The following is a 23,703-nucleotide window of genomic DNA, read 5'->3' on the forward strand; positions in this document are numbered from 1 at the left end:
TTAACATTTTATAGTTATCCCCCAAGTTTAGGAGAAGTAGACAGTGTCAGAGCTTTAGTGTAAAGTGTTGCAGACATGTGCATTGGACAAGGAATACCAGTTTCTTAGTTCACATATAACTAAATGTATGACCTCAGGGATGACATAGAGATTTCATCTTTTGTTTCTGTTTCTGATCTCTAAGATGGTAGTAATTATACCTGTCCTACCTAATTAATAAATTTGTAAGGATCAATTGAGTTAATATGAAAGCAAATTCTAAGATATAACTAATTATACTGTGTAAATATAAAGAATCATTCAATTAAAGGCAAGGCAATCTCTAATATCATTTTACTTTTGAGAATTTATGTGTAATGGTGATCATACAGTATAAACATAAAATGTAATTTCATTGTTTATAAAACCCTGGTCTGTTAGAACATGGACTGTTTAGTATTAACCCTTATGATGTTATAGGAATCTGATTGGAAAGGCTTAGATGTGGGGAACTCTGATCTTTAGGGAACAAGAGGGATTTCTACATAAGAAAACTGATATGATCAGTACAGCAGTGATGTAGTACAAAAGGAGATAGAAACAGCCTGTATGGTTGAGGCAAAAGATAAATGGATTTACAAATTCATCAAGGTTTGAATAAAGTAGTTTAAAGACAAATATAACTTTTATACAGTAGTTTGAATGAAGAAAGTATATACAGTAGTTTGAATGAAGAAAGTAGTTTAAGGACTTTTTTTTTTTTTTTTTTTTTTTTTTGCATTTTCTTAGGGCTGCTCCTGCGGCATATGGAAGTTCCCAGTTCCCAGGCTAGGGGTCGAATCGGAGCTACGGCTGCCTGCCTAGGCCACAGCCACAGCAACACTAGATCTGAGCTACATCTGCAACCTAAACCACAGCTCACAGCAATACTAGATCTTTAACCCACTGAGCAAGGCCAGGGATTGAACCCTTATCCTCATGGATACTAGTCAGGTTCGTTACCACTGAGCCACAATTGAACTCAGTTTAAGGATGTTTTATAAGCACATACTGCTTTATAAATTGATAAATAACTATAGAAACCCATTGTCCATAGATGTAGTATAAATACATTTTAAAATATATCACATTTAGCCCAAAACATAATATGAAATTAAATATAAGAAAATCAATCTTACATAAAGGATTTCATACCAAAGAAAAAAATTGGCTGTATGGATTATGTGCTTTAAAAGATTCCTTTGTATCCTACCTTCTACCCTACACACAAATTTTAAAAAGAATCAAACACCTTTCTGAAAACCCCACAATTTCCTTTTTCTTTTTGTTTTCTAGGGTACTAAAGCTATAAATTGTTTGCTTTTTTGTGATTTCATCTTATTTGTCCTCCCCATAGAAGTTTCACGGAACCTAACTTTTTATAAGTTTTTGTGGAGGGGGTGCAGAGTAGCTTATTATACAACTTAAGAAATATATTACGTTCAGGATCCCAGCTTAGCTAAGCAAGATCTGGGCTCTTAGGCTCAGCCAAAACTGAAAGAGTTAAGCACTTAAACACTTGCTTCAGTGGTATAAGCAAGAGTCTAAAAATGGAAGAAATGCCAGCTCCCTCCCTCATCTTGTGTTCTATTTTCCCACATGAAATAATGCACTTGTCCAGGGTCAGGTAGATCAGCACAGACTTGGGGGTCATCTTATTGTTGAGGGGAACCCTGAACAAAAGGCCTTGGCAATTCTATAAGCCCTTGGGGTAGGGCTGTGTGTGTTTGTGTATGTATTGGGGTTTTTGGTTGTTGTGTGTCTTTTGGGGGTGGGTAGCACAAGGGAAGACAAGGAATAGAAAAGTGTGGGATACTAACTCAGAGTGAGGAAAAGTGTCTTTAAGGTTAAGTCCACAAATAACAAGTGCTGGAGCGGGTGTGGAGAAAAGGGAACCCTCCTGCACTGCTGGTGGGAATGTAAGCTGGTACAGCCACTGTGGGGAACAGTATGGAGGTACCTTAGAAATCTATACATAGAACTACCATATGACCCAGCAATCCCACTCTTGGGCATATATCCAGACAAAACTTTCCTTAAAAAAGACACACGCATCCACATGTTTATTGAAGCTCTGTTCATAATAGCCAAGACATGGAAACAACCCAAATGTCCATTGAAAGGTGATTGGATTCAGAAGATGTGGTATATATACACAATGGACTAATACTCAGCCATAAAAAAAGAACAAAATAATGCCATTTGCAGCAACAGGGGTGGAACTAGAGACTCTCATACTGAGTGAAATAAGTCAGAAAAAGAGAAATACCCTATGATATCACTCATCTGGTATCTAACATACGGCACAAATGAACCTTTCCACAGAAAAGAAAATCATGGACTTGGAGAATAGATTTGTGGTTGCCCAGGGTGTGGGGGAAGAAGTGGGAGGGATTGGGAACTTGGGGTTAATGGATGCAAACTATTGCTTTTGGAATGGATTAGCAATGAGATCCTGTTGTGTAGCACTGAGAACTATGTCTAGATACTTACAATGGAAGAAAAAATTATGTGTACATGTATGTGTAACTGGGTCCCCATGCTGTACAGTGGGAAAAAAAAAAAAAAGGTGTGTTGGGGGAAATAATTAAAAAAAAAGGTTTTCTCCTTTTACCCTTCTAAAGAGGTCTCAAAAGAGGTCCAGAAGAAGCCCTCTGTCCAAGGCCTCAGATAAAGGACCCAGGACTGCAGGTGCTAAGACTAGAAATGTAAATATGTGAAAGAGCTTCATAGGCCAGGAGCATGAGACCTTGGTTGCAGTTCCTTCAGAGACTAATGCACTGTCTGTATACCAAGTGTGGTGTGAGGAGGGCAGCTTTCTCCCATGAGGCCTACTAGGTAAAGCCTCCATAATTGCCTGTGGTCAGGCCTCAACACCACACAGTATTTTAATCACAAGCCAGATTCAGTTATCAGTATTACTAAAGCACCTTCTGTACTTCTTTGCTTTCTGCTTCCCCTGAGTTTTGTATTTATCATCTCTTTATACAAGTATACATATGTATACTTAACATTGCTTAATTTTGCTTGTCTTTGAACTTTTGCAAGGGTAACAGTGTGTGTAAGCTGTGTTTGCTTTGTCAATGTCCAAGCATTATATTTCTTGATTTTGTCCAATTCAGTGAGTGTAGCGACATTTATTTTTACTGCTATACTATAGTCCATTATGTGAATATAGCACAATTTATCTATTCTCCTGTTGATGAACAATTGAGTAATCCAGTTTTTGTTATTGTAAACACTGCCATAAATTTTATTTTCATGTCTCCTGGAGCATAAGAGTTACTCTAGAATAAATGCCAGTAGAAAATTGCTGGGACATAATAAAAATACATGTTTAATTTGATTATGTAAACCGAACCGTTTTTCTAAATGATCACTGATTTATTACCAGCTTTGTTTACCACATTTGGTGTTTTCATTCCTTTAGGTTTTGCCAGTCTGTTAGGCATAAAATGATATCTCATTGGGGATTTAATTTCAATTTTTATAACTACTAACAGGAATCGAAAATAAGTGTATTGGTCATTGAGTTTCTTCTATGAAATTCCTTCACAAATTTTGTCCATTTTCCTATTGATTGCATTTTTCTTGTTGATTTTTGAAAGTTTTAAAATATCTTTGCTGACTCCTCTGTTAAATATGTGAATGGCAGCTATCTTCTATCAGTTTTGGTTTGTCTTTTCACTTTATTATATCTTTTAATGAATTGTAGTTCTTCATTTTCCTTATCTTTCTGATGTGTATCATCTATTTAAGAAATTCTTCTCTATCCCTAATGTCATAAAAATATTTTCCTGTGTATTTTTCACATAGTTTAAAGGTCTTGGGATTGATTTGTGTTGTTGATATTTTCTGGGATTTTTTTTGGGGGGGGGGGGTGGGGGATGTTATAGGATTAGGATCCAATTACTTTGAGATTTGTTTTGCCTACTTAATTTTTTCTGACCACCATTTCCTGAAAATAATTCATTATTTCCCCACTGATCCACAGTTTTAATCTGTCCTATTTTATTTTATTTTATTTTATTTGTCTTTTTTCCTTTTTTTTAGCGCCACATATGCAGCATATAGAGCTTCCCAGGCTAGGGGTCGAATAGGAGCTGTTGCCACCAGCCTGTGCCAGAGCCACAGCAACACCAAAACCGAGCTACATCCGTGACCTATACCATAGCTCACGGTAATGTCAGATCCTTAACCCACCGAGAGAGGCCAGGGTTCAAACCCACAACCTCATGGTTCCTAGTTGGATTCGTTTCACCTGCGCCACAACAGAAACTCCTGTCCTATTTTTTTTTTTTTTTTTTTGTAGTACAAGCATACTTTATTTTATTGTGCTTCATTTTATTATTCTTTTTTTTTCTTTTTTTTCTTTTTTTTTTATTTTCCCACTGTACAGCAAGGGGGTCAGGTTATCCTTACATGTATACATTACAATTATATTTTTCCCCCACCCTTTCTTCTGTTGCAACATGAGTATCTAGACAAAGTTCTCAATTTTATTTTTATTATTTTTTTCATCTACTACCTTTATGCTTTAATTTTTAAAATATTTTATCAATTTTGTTTTTTTTTTGTTTTTTTAATTTTTATTGTTATCTCCCCAATACATTTTTTTTCTACTGTACAGCATGGTGACCCAGTTACATATACATGTATACATTCTTTTTTCTCCCATTATCATGCTCCATCATAAGTAACTAGACATAGTTCTCAGTGCTACACAACAGGATCTCATTGCTAATCCATTCCAAAAGCAATAGTTTGCATCCATTAACCCCAAGCTCCCAATCCATCCCACTCCTTCCACCTCCCCCCAGGCGACCACAAGTCTATTCTACAAGTCCATGAGTTTCTTTTCTGTCCTATTTTAAATTTCAATTTCTGTGAGTCTGTTTCTGAGGTCTTGGTTTCTTTGGTCTGTATGTCTAATCCTATGCCAATACCATACTGTCTCAACTACTAAATCCTTGTAACAAGTCTTGATATCTCCCTTCAAATTTGGTTTGCTGCACGAGTGTCTTGACATTTTTTTTCTTCTCTTTGAATTTTAGAATCATCTTGTCAAGTTCTATGAAAAACTGTTTGATTAAAGGAAGTTCTGTTAAATACATGTGTCAATGTGGGGAGAATTGACACCTTAATAATAACTTTTCCAGGGAGTTCCCGTCGTGGCTCAGTGGTTAACGAATCCAACTAGGAACCATGAGGTTGCAGGTTCGATCCCTGGCCTTGCTCAGTGGGTTGGGGATCTGGCGTTGCCGTGAACTGTGGTGTAGGTCGCAGACACGGCTCGGATCCCAAGTTGCTGTGGCTCTGGCGTAGGCTGGTGGCTACAGCTCTGATTAGACCCCTAGCCTGGGAACCTCCATATGCCACGGGTATGGCTCTAGAAAAGGCAAAAAGACAAAAAAATAAATAAATAAATAAATAAATAAATAAAAAAAAAAGGAGTTCCCGTCGTGGCACAGTGGTTAACGAATCCGACTAGGAACCATGAGGTTGCGGGTTCAGTCCCTGCCCTTGCTCAGTAGGTTAACGGTCCGGCGTTGCCGTGAGCTGTGGTGTAGGTTGCAGACGCGGCTCGGATCCCGCGTTGCTGTGGCTCTGGCGTAGGCCGGTGGCTCCAGCTCCGATTCAACCCCTAGCCTGGGAACCTCCATATGCCGCGGGAGCGGCCCAAGAAATAGCAACAACAACAACAACAAAAAGACAAAAGACAAAAAAAAATAAAATAAAATAAAATAAATAATAATAATAATAATAACTTTTCCTATCCACTAACTTGTTTTTCTCTTATTTAGATCTTCTAATTTTTAAAGCCTTAAAGTGAAGTTTGATGATTTTCTTTACAAATATTTTATGCATCTTTGAGCAGATTTACCCACATGCGTTTGCTGTATTGCCGTCCTTTTTTCTCCTCTTGTGAACTTTGAGTGCAGACTTTAGCCAGTCCCGCTTACTTCTTAATTGATGGCATACCATCACTAATCGACATGCTCATTAGTTCCCTTTTATCTTGTCTTACTTTCCATTATATTAAAGGGTTTTGTTTGGTTGGTTTTTGGGTTTTGGTGGTTTTTTTGTTTGTTTATTTGTTTTGTTTTTCTTTTGTGCTTTTTAGCACCACACCAGCAGCATATGTAAGTTCCCAGAGTTCCCAGGCTAGGGGTCAAATTGGAGCTATAGCTGCTGGCCTACACCACAGCCACAGCAGTGGGGGATCCAAGCCATGTCTGCAGCCTACACCACAGCTCACGGCAAGGCAAGATCCTTAATCCACTGAGCAGGGTCAGGGATCGAACACACATCCTCATGGATACTAGTCGAATTTGTTAACCGCTGAGCCAAGAAGAAAACTCTTAATGTGTATCTTTTTTATGTTATTCTTAAATAATATTTATTGTTTTCTGTGCATGTATTTTTAATTTATGGTAATGATGTCATTATATATTACAACTCTGTTTCTTTTCATCTAGCATTAGGCTTTTAGATCCATCCTGGTAGCTCTGTGTACTTCTAATTTGTGGCTTCTAATTAATGTTCTCCCAAGATGTATACCTACCACATTTTATTCAGCAATTCACTGAGTAGAATACAGAATACTTCCAACTCCCTGCTATTACATGTAACACCAATGAATATCCTAATGTGGACCTCGTGAATATTTATTTGGTGTATAGACTGAGGAGCACAATGTCTGGGTCATAAAATATGAATATACTTAATTAAATAATGTCAACAGTCCCTTCAAATGACCTTTATAGATACCCACCAACAGTGCATGAAGGTTGGGGGAAATTGGAACTACGGAAAATAACAAGTGTTGACAAAGAATGGGAATTAGGAACCCTCATTATTGTTTTAATTTGCCTTTGTCTGCTCTCTAGTAGTTTAAGATCCCTTCAGATGCTCATCAGGCTTTTGAATTCCTCTTTTGTAACTGCTTTCTTCATTTTTCTAAGATTACAGCCTTTATCAAGCTTCTGTAATTTCTTGTATATTTTAGATATTAATCCTTTATTTGCTTTAGACATTACAAATCTCTTATCCTGTTTTATTATCTGCATATTAAGTTTGTCCATGGTGTTCTTCACTGAAAGAAATTCTTAACTTAGGTGTAATTAAATGCACCTTAATTTTACATTGTCATTATGTTTTATGTTTTAAAGTTTTAAGAAATTCCTCCCTGTTCCCAGGTCACAAAGATTCCTAAGTAAAACAATGAAGTTAATATTTTTAAAAATCTTCCTCATTTAGGTCTTCATCCAGAACCCACCTCTTCTATGTTAAAGAGGGTTAATGTCTCTTTCTTCAAATAATAACCCACTTTTCTGAATAGATAAATTACGTATAGAAATGTACTTCTGGGATAATGATCCCAGATTCAGCAACCTTACTAAATTACCTTCAGTCTCATTATTTATGAGGACAATCATATCTGTCTTATCTGTAAATAAAGACAGTTTTAGCTTTCAAACCAATACATATGTTTAGTATTTAGCATAGTGAGGACTTCTGTTAATTTGATCAGGAAAAGTGATAGCAGCATCTCTGATACTAAAAGGAGTATTTTAATGTTTGCCATTGAGTAGAACTCTTATGCTGTATTTTTGGTGGATGCCTCTTTTCAGGTTTTAAGAAATTTCCCATCTGATTGCAGTTTTCTATTAATCTTTTTCTTGAATGTATTTTTAATTTGGGGGTTATTTTTCAGCATTTTTGAAATTACTATAATGGATTTACTTTTTCAATCTGTTAATACACTGAATTACATGAATAGATTGTAGCAGATTTTCTAATGTCAAACAGTATTACTGGGAAAACTCAACTTGATCATTTTTGTGCACTGCTAAACTTGGTTTGCTAATTCAGGTTTCCTCCACAACCTGAAAGTAAAGCATTTCTGTGAAACCTTTTGTAAGCCAAAATGATGTAAAGCAACAAAGCAATTACCTTAGGGCATATCTTGCTAATGTATGCAGAAAATAAATCAAGATAAAGCACAGATGCACACACAGTTCAAGCTATTGCAGCTGATGCTCAGGTGGTGAGTATAGTTCCTGGGGAAAGGAGCTTGGTGGTGCCATTCTCACTGCTCTGTCCAGGGTGCCCGCTGCCCCTGTGATGGCTCCCTGAAAAACAAACAAAAATCCTATTTTCGATTTTCCCCTTTCTTCTTAAAAGCTGAAATCTTTTTCAGTTTCTTTCAGTTAAAGTACTAGTTTAGGCCTTCTTTAAAAGCAGAGTAGCATGAAGTGAACTTCTGAAAATCAGGGAATTCCCATATTTTGTTTGAGGTTTATGGGGGACAATTCTTTTTTGTTTTGTTTTTTTTCTTCTCTCTTTTTTCTTTTTAGGGCTGCATCTGCAGCATATGGAAGTTCCCAGGCTAGGGGTCAAATCTGAATTGCAGCTACCAGCCTACCCACAGTGATAGCAACACTGGATACCAGCCACATCTGCAACCTAAACCACAGCTCACAGCAACGTGGGATACTTAACCCACTGATGGAACCCACATCCTCATGGGTACTGACTAGGAACTCAGGTGCTGAACCTGCTGAGCCACTCTGTTTTTGTTTGTTTTCATTTTTGGCTGCCCTGCAGCACAAGGATCTCCCAGGCCAGGGATCAGATCCTCCTGCATTGGCGACCTAAACCGCAGCTGCGGCAATGCCCTTAACCCACTGGGCCCTTAACCCACTGGGCCAGCTGGAGATCTAACCTTCTTCCCAGCACTCCCAGGACACTGCCAATGCTGTTGCATCACGGCAGGAGCACCTTTTTTTTCATATCTTTATTTATGAGTAAGATTGCCGCTATGTTTCCTTTTTAAAGAGGCCTTTTTTTTTCTGAGTTTCTTTCTGAATCCGTTAATATAATTTATCTTTTTTGCTAGGAATTAATTTTTTCAATTTTAAAATTTGTTGACAAATAGTTTATATTTTCTAATATCTCCTATATCTATAGTTCTGTACTCTGTATTCTTAATATTATTTACTCACGCTTTGGTTTTTCTTCCTGAACTTGCTATATACTTCTAAATTGCATTATTTTTAAATATTGAATTTCTGAAACTGACTCTGTTGTATCTTTAAATTTTATTAATTTCTATTCTTTATTAAATCTTTACTGCTATTCCCTTTGAATTTATTTAGTCCTTTATACATATCATATTAAGGTGGCTTTCTAGGGCATTAATTTTTATCCTTTTAATTTTTAAAATATTATTACTAAATGTCATAAATTTCCCTCCAGGTAATCTTATATATTACATGCAGTTTGTTGGTTTTTTTTTTTTCTTTTTGTTTTTTTTGCTTTTTAGGGGCACCTGCAGCATATGGAGGTTCCCAGGCTAGGGTTGAATCAGAGCTACAGCTGCTGGCCTACGCCACAGCCACAGCAATGCAGGATCTGAGCTACATCTGTGATCTACACCACAGCTCATGGCAACGCCAGATCCTTAACCCACTGAGCGAGGCCAGGGATCGAACCCTCAACCTCATGGTTCCTGGTCAGATTTGTTTCTGCTGCGCCACGATGGGAACTCCCTCTTGTAGTTTTTCGTTACCCTGTATTTCTGCTTATTTTTCATAAGAATAAATCATACATAATTTTATATTGATTGCATCATCTTGATTAAAAACAATGAAATTGTACAGAATTAATATCAGATTTCAAAATTAGGATCTGTAATATCCATAGTTATACCACTCTTCTGAACGTATCATGCCATCCATGCTATGTTAATTGTTTCTCTCAGAATAGTTCCTTTTCAGCTTAATTTTCAGAAGTTGGTAGAAGAAAGTAAGGTGGAAATGGGGGGTGGGGGGATTGTATGGGAAAGAATAGATATTCCCATAGATGCCTTTGGCTCCAGACAATTTGTGTTCTTGTCACAAAAACAAAATAGAACATCTTAACATGGTGTTATATTTCCTAATCAATAAAATTCATATAAACATTTTAAATTCATTCAACCATAAAGCTAGTTCACTAGACCCATCTCTTTTGCCCTATCAGGTAGTACCTTTTAAATGTTGATAAGTAAGCAGACTTACAAATACATATTTTATGTATTCATACATAAAATAAATAATATGAAAAGGAATAGAAATACTCTAGATAAATGTAAGCTACCACTATATAGCTTAGGTACCAGTTGCACTGCTGACTCTGTCAGTCTTAGTTTTTTCCCCTGACGTATCTAATTCTAGGCATTTTATCCTCAGTTTATCAGTATCTAATTGACATGAGTTTCAGGCATTCCATGTTTCTAAGAAACAGATTTTACCTAAGTACATATATTTATGTAAGTTTACATATATAAATATAAATATAAATGAACACATACATGTAAAGTTAACCAGCTAAGAGGTTTCACTAAGGTATTTTTGCCAAAATATTTCCACATTGTTGAATTTTTTTTCTAAATGTACTCAAGTCAAAGTAATGAAAGAAAAAGTCATGATTTAAAATCCCATGTTCTAATTTTTTCTGGCGGTAACAGGAACATGCAGATAAAATGCAGGTGTCTGAGATCTATTTATGACAAATCCATTTATTTCTTGTAAAAGCCTGGGGAATTGTTTTATTTGGTCATTAGTTTTTCCGAAGGTGTTAGATTGGTTCTGCAGGTTTAAACATGCTCAGTATAAATGAAGGAATATCCACATGGAAAAGAATGTTTGTCTCTAATAGAGAACAAAAACTGGGCTGATCAAACAGCAAGAGTTTGAATATAACCCAGAAACCTGGCTTCTGAGAAAGTTTGGAGGTAAATCAGAAAGATTTTAAAACATGCTATAGACATGGCTCTGTCTTTTAGAAGAAAGTTCATTAACCTTTGCATTTCTTCTGAAACTACAATGATTTTTTTCACAGTGTGATTTTTCTTGAAAGGGCCTACAAATTCTAAAATGTCTTTTTCTTTCTATTTATTTTCTAATGGCAGAATTGGGCCCTGTTTTTGCTGTAGTGTTTACTAATGAATTTAAAATGTATTTCAGAAACTAAACCAAGAATAAGCCCTACAATATCAGATGCTACCTTAAAAACCAGTAATTACATGCAATTCTGCTAAAATGTAAAATCATAGATTCTAAAGAGTCAGAGAAGATAAGTAATGTAACATCTCCAGTGGACACAAGAACAGCCTCAACAATCATGCTCAGAGATGGACATCGGGATTCTCCTTATCAAACACAATGCCTGGGAGCTTACTACCTGAAGAAGTAAATTTTCCATTTTAACAACATTTTCAGATAAATTTCTGTGTACATGAAATCTGCTTTTTCAACAGTTTCCTGTTATTGATTCAAATCTGTTTTAATCTTCCCCCATGTGACTATACAAAGACACATTTGATGTTCTCTGCAAGTCTTTTATTCCGTACAGAATATATCCACATTCATTAAACTGTCTTCATGGACATTGGTTTCTAGGTCCTGGTTGCCTGTTTCAGAGATACTAATGGGACTGGAAACCATGTCAATTGGATACTGCTAAAATAAACTGAGGATGCAATTCCTGGAGATGGTAGATATTTCAGAGGAAAGAACTAAGAATGACAGATTCACCAAGGAGGCCAACACCCGATAAGAGATTAAAAAGTGCTAGCTCACATTTATCCATCCTTTTTCACATGACCTAGAGCATTGCATTGTTGGGTCATGGAATTCATGGTCTCTAAGGCTGAATAGTTCGATTGGGCAGTGTGCCGAAAATTAAAATGCCTTTTTTTCTTCTATATTGTCTACAATCCAAGTGAATTATAATACAGATTTTATATTTTGTTCAAATATCACTATTTTATAACTAATATTTTTTTAAATTACCAGGAGTTTTAACCATACCTCCCCACCCCCCTTTCTTTCTCGCTCTCCACACATACACACACACACATGCACACTTTCACACAAACAAATTCTACCTCCTTCACTGTTTCACATATATAGAAGTTGCTTAATTGATTCCATATGAAGTAGGATGTTGGTTAAAAAAAAAAGAAATGCCACCTTCATTTACAAATACTTTCATGTATAACAAGTGCATACATATGCATGTACATTTAAAAGCCATCTATTAACCATAGGACCACTGAAAATAGTACTGAAAGCAAATTCTTGTGGGAGAAGGTTGCTGCACCCGACCTTGGCACTGAGCTTACAGTTTTAATATTGTGCTTTCCATTATTAATGACAACCCTATGTACCCTGCAGAATAGATGACACAGAGTTAAAATGCTCAAACATGTAACAAGGTGACTTTTGGACTCGGCACTGAATTTTTTTGAACTTTTGATTAAGAAAGACTAGAAAGGGAGTTCCCATCATGGTGCAGTGGAAATGAATCCAACTAGGTTTTGTTTCAGGTTCGATCCCTGGCCGCACTCAGTGGGTTAAAGATCCGGCATTGACGTGAGCTGTGGTGTAGGTCGCAGACGCGACTTGGATCTGGCATTGCTGTGGCTCTGGTGTAGGCCAGCAGCTGTAGCTCCAACTAGACCCCTATCCTGGGAACCTCCATAAGCCGCTGTGTGGCCCTGAAAAGACAAAAAGACAAAAAGAAAAACCAGTAAGGAAGTGAAAGAACTCAACACAGCCAAATTCATACTGGACTGTCAATATCTAATAAAGTGTGCTATTTAATTTTTTAAAAAACTTCAAAACTGGTCCAGTGTTCAAATGTCTGACCACTGTGTGACATTGTTAGGGCAGTGGGCAGTATGTGTATTCACTATGAATTGTACTCAAAAATTGAGGTACAGTCTTGGAACAAAAACTGAAGATTGAAGAGATGGGACTTAATAGAGGTAATGGAAAACTTAGTCCAACTCTGAGAGACCTTGTGGTCACATGATGAGCCCTGTGGATACTCACCCCTAGCATATAGAGGTGTGCAAGGCATGTAACAGTACTCTGAGGATGATTCTGCATGTGTGCAATGGCTGTAGGTTATTCTTTCTGTTAATTACATTTTTATCCCACACAATCAGAACACGCTGTGAAAAATTAGAGCAGCTCACCATTATGCTGTGGATTTGTTCCATATTTGAGGTGCAGGGCTATCCTCTCTTAGTCTAGAAGTCTCTATTTTTAATTTTTTTTTCTCATACTGGAGTATAGTTGATTTACAGAGGTGTGTAGTTTCAAGTGTATGGCAAAGTAATTTAGTTATACATTTTTCAGTTTTAGATCCTTTTCTCATATAGGTTATTACAGAACATTGAGTAGAGTTACCTGTACTATGCAGTAGGTCCCTGTTGATTATTTTATATTTAGCAGAGTACGTATGTTAATCCCAAACTCCTTATTTATCCATACCCCTGACCTTTCCCTTGTGGAAACTATAAGTTTGTTTTCAGACTCTGCGAGTCCATTTATGTTTTGTAAATAAGATCATTTACATCAATCTTTTTAGATTCCACGTATTAGTGTTCTCATATATATGCCTTTCTCTGTCTTATTTCACTTAGTATGATAATCTCTAGGTTCATCCATGTTGTGCAAATGGCAGTACTTAGTTCTTTTTTAAGGCTGAGTACTATGCCATTGTATATATGTACCTCATTTTCTTTTTCTTTCTCCCTCCCTCCTTCCTTCCTTCACTTATTTATTTTTTCTTTTTATGACTGCACATGCAGCATATGGAAGTTCCCAGGCTAACGGGTGAGTCAGAGCTACAGCTGCTGGCCTACCCCACAGACACAGAAACACAGCAGATCCTAGCTGTAGCTGAGACCTTTGCAGCAACATGGGATCCCTAACACACTGAGACCAAGGATCAAACTTGCATACTCACGGATGCTGTGCAAGTTTCTTAACTCACTGAGGCACAATGGGAACTCCTTGTACATCATCATCTTCATCCACTTCTGTCGGTGGACATTTATGCTGCTTCCATGTTTTGGCTATTGTAAATAGGGCTGCTGTGAACATTGGGGTGTGTGTCAGTTTTCTAATCATTGTTTCTCTGGATATATGCCCAGGAATGGGACTACTGGATCATATGGTTGCTCTATTTTTAGATTTTTGAGGAACCTCCATAATATATTCCATAGTGGCTGCACCAATTTATATTCCCACAAAGGGTGTAGGAGACTTTACTTTTTTTCCACACCCTCTCTAGCATTTATTGTTTGTAAACTTTTTGTTGATGGCTGTTCTGACTGGTGAGATGATACTTCATTTTCAATTTCATTTCTCTAATAATTAGTGATGTTGAGCATCTTTTCATGTGCTTTTCAGCCATCTGTCTGTCTTCTTTGGAGAAATGTCTATTTAGATCTTCTGATCATTTTTAATTGGATTATTTGGGTCTTTTTATAAAAAGATGTATGAGATGTTTGTGTATTTTGGAGATGAACCACTTGTCAGTAGCTTCATTTCCAAATATCTCATTCTGTAAGTTGTCTTTTCATTTTCTTTAAAATTTCCATTGCTGTGGAAAAGCTTTTAAATTTAATTTTATCCCATTTGCTTATTTTTTTATCTTAAAACTGTGGAAGGTAGATCCATAAAGATATTGCTGTGATTTTTGTCAAAGAGTATTTACCTATGTTTAACTCTAGGGATTTTATAATATCATCTTACATTTAAGCCATTGATATGGTATGAGTTTATTTTTCTGTATGGTGTTAGAGAATGTTCTAATTCCATTCTTTTATATGTAGCTGTTCAGCTTTCCAAGCACCACTTATTGAAGAGATTGTCTTTTTTCCATATATTCTTGCCTCCTTTGTCATAGATTAGTTGACTATAGGTGTGTAGGTTTATTTCGAGGCTTTTTAATCCTGTTCCATGGATCTATATTTCTGTTTTTATGCCGGTACTATACTGTTTTGATGATTGTAACTTTGTAGTATAGTCTGACATGAGGGAGCCTGATTCCTCTAGCTCCACTATTTCTTCTCAAGATTGCTTTGGCTATTCAAAGTCTTTTGTGTTTCCAGACAAATTTAATTTTGTTTCTAGTTCTCTGAAGAATGCCATTGGTACTTTAATAGGGATTGCATTGAATCTGTAGATTGCCTTTGGTAGTATAGTCATTTTGACAATACTGATTCTTCCAATCTACAAACATGGTATATCTTTCCATCTCTTTATGTCATCTCTGATTTCTTTTAACAGTGTCTTATAGTTTTCAGACGTATCTTTTGCCTCCATAGGTAGGTTCATTCCTAGGTATTTTAGTCTTTTTTTTGCAATGGTAAATGGGATTGTTTCCTTAATTTCTCTTTCTGATTTTTCACTCTTAGTGTATAGAAATGCAAGAGCATTCTGTGTATTAATTCTGTGCCCTGCATCTTTACTGAATTTACTGATAAGCTCTATTAGTTTTCTGGTAGTATCTTTAGGATTTTCTATGTATAGTATCATGTCATCTCTAGACAGTGATGGTTTTACTTCTTTTCCAATTTGGAATCATTTTTTTCATTTTCTACTCCATTGCCATGGCTAGGGCTTTGAAAGCTATGTGAAATAAAAGTGGCAAGAGTGGACATCCTTTTCTTATTCCTGATCTTAGAGAAAATGCTTTTAGATTTTCACCATTGAGAATTATGTCAGCTGTGTTTTTGTCATATATGGCCTTTATCATGTGGAGGAGGGTTCCTTCTATGCCCACTTTCTAGAGAGTTTTTATCATACATGGGTGTTGAATCTTATCAAAACTTTTTTTGCATCTATGGAGATAATCACATGTATTTTATACTTCAGTTTCCTTATGTGGTATATCACACTGACTGATACGTGGATATTGAAAATTCCTTGCGACCCTGTGATAAATTCCACTTGATTGTGGTGTATGATCCTTTTAATGTGTTGTTGGATTCAGTCTACTAATATTTTGCTGAGGATTTTTGATTCTGTGTTCATCAGTGATATTTGCCTGTAATTTTCTTTTTTGTGGTATCTTTGTCTGGTTTTGAAATCAGGTAGGGTGCTGGTGGCCTCATGGAAAGAGTTAGAGAATGTTTCTTCCTCTGCAATTTTGGGGAAGAGTTTCAGAAGGATAGGTATTAACACTTCTCTAAGTGTTTGATAGAATTCACCTGTGAGGCCATTTGGTCATGGTCTTTTGTTAAGAGTTTTTAATCAGTGATCCAATTTCAGTACTTGTGATTGGTCTGCTCAATATTGTCTGTTTCTTCCTGGTTTGGTTGTGGAAGATTGTACCTTTCTAAGAATGTGTCTGTTTCTTCTAGGCTGTACATTTTATTAGCATATTTCCTATGGTAGACTCTTCTGATCCTTTGCATTTCTGTGATGTCAGTTGTAACTTATTTTTCATTTCCAATTTTATTGATCTGAACTCTCTCCCTTTTTTCTTAATGAGTCTGGCTAAAGGTTTATCAATTTTATCTTTTCAAATAATAAGATTTTACTTCCCTTGATCTTTTCTATTATTTTCTTCATCTCTATTTCATCTATTTCTGCTCTGCTGTTTATGATTTCTTTCTTTCTACTAGTTTCTTTAGATATAAGGTTAGGCTGTTTGAGAATTTTGTGTCCTGAGGTCAGATTGTATTGCTGTTAACTTCCTTCTTGGAACAGCAGAATATATATAGGTCTTGTTTTCGTATCCATTCAGCCAATCTGAGTCTTTTGGATGGAGCATATAATCCATTTACATTCACAGTAATTATCAATATGTATGTTCTTATTGCCATGTTTTAACTGTATTGCTTTTGTTTTTCTAGGTATTTTTTATTCCCTTCCTCTTTTATTCCCTGCTATTATGATTTGATGACTACCTTTAATGGTGTGTTTGGATTGCCTTTTCTTTTATGAGCATGTGTGTAGTAGTAGTAGATTTCTGGTTTATAGTTGTCATATTTTGATACAGCAATCTACCTACACACAAGATTGTTTTAAGTTGCTGGCCTCTTTTTTCAAATGTATTTCCAATATCCTGCATTGGTACTCTCCACTTCTCATGATTTCTGGTTTTGATATATTGTGTGTGTATGATTTCCTACATTTACTGTATGTTTGCTTTCACTAGTGAGCCTTCCCATTCATAATTTTCTTGCTTCTCGTCCAATCTAGAGAAGTTCCTTTAGTATTCATTGTAAAGATTATTTAGTGGTGCTGAATTCTCTTAGCTTTTGCTTCTCTGTAAATATTTTGATTTTTCTGTTGATTCTGAATGAGCACCTGCTGAGTAGAATATTCTTTGTTGTAGGTTTTTCCCTTTCAACACTTTAAATATATCATGCCACTGCTTTTTGGCCTTCAGAATTTCTGCTGAAAAATCAGCTGATAACATTATGGGGATTCCTCTGTGTATTATTTGCTTTTCCCTTGTTGCTTTTAATATTTTCTCTTTGTCATTAATTTTTGTCAATTTGATTAATATATGTCTCTGCATGTTCTTTCTTGGGTGTATCCTGTACAGGACTCTGCATTTCCTGGACTTAAGTGGCTGTTTCCTTTTCCATGTTAGAGAAGTTTTCAGCTATTACCTCTTCAAAATTTTCTCAGGCCATCTCTCTCTTCTCCTTCCAGGACCCCTATAATGCAAATGTTGGTATGTTTAATGCTATCTTTGTATCTTTTCATTATTTTTTCATTCTTTTCCATAGCAGTGATTTCCACCAATCTGTCTTCCAGATCACTTATTCATTCTTCCACTTCATTTATTCTGATATTGATTCCTTGTAGTGTGTTTTTGCTTCATTTATTGTATTGTTCATCTGGGGTTTTTTTGTTCTTTAAATCTTCTAGCTCTTTGTTAAACTTTTCTTTTATCTTCTTGGTCTGTGCTGCCTTCTTTTTCCAAGATCTTGGTTCATTTTTACTGTTACTACTCTGAATTATTTTTCAGGTAAATTGCCTATCTCCACTTCACTTAGTTGTTCTTCAGAGGTTTTATCTTGTTTCTTTGTCAGGAATGTATTTCTCTGTCATCTCATTTTGTCTAACTTTCTGTATTTGTGGTCTCTGTTCTGCATGCTGTAGGATTGTAGTTCCTCTTGCTTCTGGTGTCTGCCACATGGTAGGTGGATCTGGGTCTTTTCCTTCTAGTGGTCATTGCCATGTCAGTGGGTGTGTTTAGAGATGACTCTGGACTTAGAATGACTTCAGGCATCCTGTCTGCTGATGTGTTAGGCTCTATTTCTACCCTGTTGGTTGGTTGGTCTGAGGCATCCCAGAACTGCAGCCTGTAGGCTCTTGGGTGGGACCAGGTCTTGGTGCTAATTACCCAAGCAATTGTATACCTCCATCAAGAGTTCCAAGTCAATGAGCACTCCCCAATATTTTCACCACCAGTGTTTCTGACTGCAGAGAGAGCCACAACCACCCCTACATCCCCAGGAGGCCTCTAAGACCAGCAGGTAGTCTAGCCCAGGCTTCTATGAAGATATTGCTTTTGCCCTGAGTCCTGATGTGCATGAGACCTTCAGTGCACAACCTCCAACAGTAGGATCTCTCTTTACCCCCATCCTGTGGAGCTTCTGCAATCAAACTCCACTGGCCTTCAATGCCAAATGCTCTGGGCACTCCTCCTCCCTCTTTGATGGAGGTAGACAATGCCAGACCCCTAGGCTGGGGAACCTGATGTAGAACTCAGAACTCTCTCTCCTGTGGGAGAACCTCTGTAATACAATTTTTTTCCAGTTTGTGAGTCACCTACCCAGCTGGTATGGGATGATTATATCACAAAAACATCCATCCTAGCATCTTGTTGTGGACTCTTTGTCTTTGGAGGTAAAACATCTTTTGTGTTAAGCGCCAGTATTTTTTTGTCATTGATTTTTCAGGAGTTATGGTTTTGCTGTACTTGTGGGAGAAGGTAAGCTCATTTCCTTTTATTCTGCCATATTGTCTCCTATCTCAGCAGTCTCATTTGATCATCAACAACAATGCTAGAAATAAGGGATCCAGATTAGAAGTATACATGAGACCTGATTCTGAGCACAAAAATGAGAAAAAAGCCACAGAACTCTTGAGAAGTGCAGGGTAAACATGGGTCGAGCTTAATATTTCTGATATTAACAGCAGTAGAGATTTCTTTTTCTGCGATACAGAAGATATAATAAGATATGTTAAGCTGTATTAAGTGATGGAAAGCCATCACTCTTAATGGCAGTACTTGGGAGTAAAATGATAAATTACAAAAAATCACACTTATAATAAAAGAGCTATGGAATTAAAGAACTAAAATTAGATGAACTAAAATTCCAGCATGGGGAAAGCTAATATTGCCAGATATTTGTCTCTCTGGGAGTATTTTGTATGTCTGGGAATTATCTAAAGATCTGTCTTGCTTTAGGCATAGGACTCAACTAGGAGAAAGAGAAATCAGCTGAGGTTTTGACAACCAAATGGACTAATATGTCACGTTGGAAGAGGAGTCCAAACATATGGCCACTTTTTCCCAAGAAACATCTGCTGAGAGCTCTGGCAGTACAAACGACTAAGTAGTTTGCCCAAACAAGCAAAATTAAATCTTCAGCAGTAACATAGAGTTGAGTAATCAAAACATAATGTAGAGAGGCCTACAACAAATATATATTAAGAATCCTCCTTAAGACATTTTCCATGTTTTAAACCTGTATAGTATGGAAGACGAAAGAATTTATTTCACAGCCTCTGAAAAGCAAAACTTTCAGATTAGAGGAAATAGAGACTTGCCAAACTCTTAAACAAAAAACCTAGAGGACAAAAAAAAAAAAAAAACCTAGAGGACTGTGGAGAGGTCAAGACCTGAAAACAGAGTATAAATCTGATGTCCCATAGTGAACTCCAAAGAGTTTAGGAGATTAAGTCCCATTAAAGGAGCCTGCAACAAAGACAGCATTTGTCACGCCCTTAAGCCACTTGAAATCAAATGTTGATTCAGTCTAATGAAAGCTTCAACCTGAGTTCAACCTCAACCCAGTTTATTCGTTACTGACTTGAGATAATGAGCCTTTTGTCTCATTTATCCTGACAAAATGGCCAACCCTCTTTGGAGGGAAATAATATCTATTTTAATCTTCATGGATCATTCACGCAATAAAAAAAAATTATGAGACATAATTTAAGAAAGGAAAGGTTTAGAAAATGTGACCAGTAATCAAATATTGACCTAAAATAAAAGAAACAGCACATTATTTTACCAGCAGAATGGGTTTCTTCAGGAAGAACAAAGATTTGCAATTCAGGACATGCACTCTATGGGAAACTACAGGCAAGTCCAGAAAATGAGGGAGAGAAATACTCCTTTATATAGGGGAAGGAGGAGTTAGAAGGGGCTGTTACAAAGAGCCCATTGGAGGAAACTGGGAGTTCAAAGTGTAGTGGCTTTTCATTGACTGAATTGTGACAGTCTCTCTTTGGCTGAGTGAAGAAACATTCTTCCTTCCTCCAACTGGGTAGTAAAGTAGGAACCTTCTTCCTGTTGTAGATGCAAAGGTACATCTCTTTCTCTTAGATACATAACTGACTTGTAGTGGTAGGGCATAAAAGCTCCCCATTCTGCTCTTCCAACTCCTTTTTAAATGGAGTTTCTGTTCATTAGCTTTCACACAAGAATGGAAGCAGAAAATAGATCCCTAAATGATCTAGATGTTGGAGTTAGCTGACTAGGATTTTAACTATTAGCATAAAATGTTAATTAGATAGAGAAAAGAATGGGCAAAGTAGGTGAAAGGGTGGACAATGCCAACAGAAATGGAAACTATAAAAAAGAATGAAACGGACACTGGGGCTTGACAATCAGTGAGCCATATGTTATTAGTGGCTTGGGTCACTGTGTTTAAAGTCATTGCCTTAGAATGACATGCCCTGTTTTCATCCCACTTATAATTCCAGTACTCAAGCACAGTGGGTGCTCTTGTATTTCCTCTCTCAGAACCCAAACAGGGTCTTTTTTAGCCAGTTCACTGGCTACCTTTTATAGGTTGAATGATATAAATCTGCCCTACTTCTCTGAGTTATACTTCTTCCATGCAGCTGGACTGTTTGAGTAAGTGGATTGTGAGTTCACTCCGTAGGCTTAGTTCTGCTTATTCTGTACATGGATCCCAAGATGAAGACTAGAGAAGGGAACAAGAAGCCCCTAATTCTTTAAAGGCAGTTTACTATCTAAGTCTTGGATTTTCTAGATTGATTATATTAATGAATTTTGTTCTGTTTCTCATTTAGCTAGTGATCCATTTGCCAGAATATAGATAATATAATTTGCATGATATAGCTTGCTCATCCTCAATTTATAGCCCCTTAGGGATTATCCATCTGAGTTTACCTCCTAAACTCTTTTACCTCCTAGACCCTTTCAAGCTAGGAAAGCAGTAAGAGCTCTGAAATCAAGGATGCCACACTGTACAGCTCCAAGAAGCACCTTTCCATATAGTCATCTTTGTGAAAGGTACTCTCTAGAGTTCTGCAGTGCATAGCATAAATAAGTATATGTGGTCACTCTGCATCATATCTTTTTTCTTGCTAAACCTGGCTTATGCTTATTGGCTGCTTGGCCCTAAGGACAGTCTCTCCTTTGGGAAGTATAGCTACCAACAAGAGTATTTCATGCCTCTTGCATGTGTGTGCCTCCATGAATAACTTTATCAGAAAGTGCCAATGTTTGTACAAGAGAAAAATTAACAAGTGCTCATTAAATAAGATGAACTTAAAATTTATTAATTATAGATAGATTGAAGAGATTCAATCTATAAGTATCAGAAATGTCTTAATGAAGTTTTCTCAATATCCAGATACAAATGATTTGAAAACTATAATTTTTCACTAAATTCTAGGTAATTCCAACCAAGAACACTCATAACAGCTGTCATAACAGATGCAAAAAGGAACAAGCTATAAACAATTTGCTTTTGTGCATATAAAATAAAAATTGGCTAAACATCCTATATTACTCATATTACTGACCTAATGCCCTCCATTGTTCATAAGGCATAACTTTAAAACTACAATTTTAAATCTTATTAATTTATTTTAGACTCAAAAAATTCCTAAAGTTATGGAAGGAAATTTGGTGTTTTCCCTTTTTTATAGAGTATGATTACACTTGAGCAGTTAATGTATTTTTCAGAATAACATAAAATAACTAGCTTCTAGCGAAGTTATTGTTTGTATCACTTATTCCTTAGAGTAAGTAAAATGTAAACTACTCATTCTCATTTCAATCAATCAGTCAAGAATTTAGTTGGATGATACTAATAGAGAAAGAATTTCCATGAGAAATATAATCATCAACATTCATAAGTTTAATACAGAATTTCAGGAATTGGGTGCCCTAAAATTAATATATTTTATTTCTACAAAATAAGACCATTATTATGAACCTGAACTTTTCATTTCATCTTGGAAAATTCCAACATCCTCAACTAACTTTAACAGATGAAAAAAATTATTTTGCATCAGGGAGAAGTAAGGTTTGGTTTTGTTTTTTGAAGCAAAACAGTTCTGAGTATTACCGTCTCTGTTATTTCACACTATGGCCTTGAATGAGTCCCAATGTCCTGGTCATGTCCCAGACAAATTAAATCAGGCTATCTGGAGATGAGTCTTAAATATCAGTAGCATTTAAAGCTCCCCGGGAGAGCCCAATGTGCAGCCAGAGAACTAAGGCTGAGATACAGGACTTGAGAAGCTGCTAAGACTTGTGACTATACAGCAGTACAGAATGTGGATTCACAATGGAAAGGTGCCATGAAAGGTCCTTTTCTTTATTCTCTGACTTCCAGGCAGTAACATACCCAAACTATTATGAAGAATGAATTAATCAGACAGAATACAATGTTATAAATAAAGGAGATGATTCACATTCGTCTTACACTGAAATGAAGTTAACGCTAACATAATACATTGAGAGTTTAATAGTACGCTGCAATCGTCCACTTCTTTTGGATAGGAAATATAAATTTAATGAAACTATAGTTCAAACTTAAGAAATCTGCAAGTAATTGCCCAAACTAGAGTTTAGTCAATATGCTGAGAACAGCACCTCTCTGGGAAAAAGGCCATGGGATTTGGGAGACAACAAAGTGTTTATTACTTCATATTGTATCCAAGGCACTAAATCTGTTTACCCATTTTTTTTATCTGTAAAAAAATTACATTAAAAACATCTATTAAAAGAGGAAAATGGGTTGAACATGTTATCAAGGTCGTCTCAAGAGAGGAAAAGAAGTTGCAAAAAATGGTAAATACATGGAGAAGAGGGGAGGGACAATCCCAGATTCTTCCCTTTGGGGTTATTAAGGAGTATGTTAATGACCTGAAGATACACTAGAAAGTTCCAGGCCTTTTTTGCCAGCTGAGGAAACTACTGCCATGATTCACCATACCATAACTGTTGTGGCATCTTTTGTTTTTACAGTGCACATGAAATAGAAGAACTTATTTATTATGGCTTAAAGAAGATGAATATTAGACATATACCCATAAATTTTTAACAACTATTATAATATTAGTTCATTAAAATTAATAAGATAATATTAAAACACTTTAATATTTCTAGATTTATAATTTGCTACTGAAGACTTGCAAACAACTGAACAGATATAAAAACTGTAAAAGATGTAAAAACAACTGAGCAGATCTTTACCTTGACTAGTATCAGGCTTGTACTAATTAACCCAAACAATTCAAGATATTTAAAATAAAATTTCCTGTGTTGAAAATGAAATTATTTTTATTAGCAAAATTCTACTCTATATACACACTTTTCTAGGGA

The 23,703-nt window shown here is 36.2% G+C and overlaps 2 protein-coding genes across 8 annotated transcripts in view; one reads left to right on the forward strand and one right to left on the reverse strand.

The window, feature by feature from the left end:
• The window catches only part of RNF180 (ring finger protein 180), a 265,831-nt gene that overhangs the window by 219,326 nt on the left and 22,802 nt on the right, over positions 1-23,703 (forward strand). The window lies entirely within an intron of this gene.
• Positions 1-23,703, reverse strand: part of SREK1IP1 (SREK1 interacting protein 1) — a 469,058-nt gene that overhangs the window by 34,512 nt on the left and 410,843 nt on the right. The window contains exon 9 of one of the 2 annotated variants that reach the window (XR_014831456.1): positions 7,975-8,153. The gene's annotated coding sequence lies outside the window, so the exon portion shown is untranslated. Of the gene's footprint in view, positions 1-6,439; positions 8,154-23,703 lie in introns of those variants that run through there. The other variant, XR_014831455.1, reaches the window with a different exon arrangement.

Source organism: Sus scrofa, chromosome 16 (genome assembly GCF_054392235.1).
Source record: "Sus scrofa isolate SSC_HxYL_T2T_F1_AM1 chromosome 16, Sscrofa_HxYL_maternal_Yorkshire_Landrace_v2.0, whole genome shotgun sequence".
Classification (NCBI taxonomy): domain Eukaryota; kingdom Metazoa; phylum Chordata; class Mammalia; order Artiodactyla; family Suidae; genus Sus; species Sus scrofa.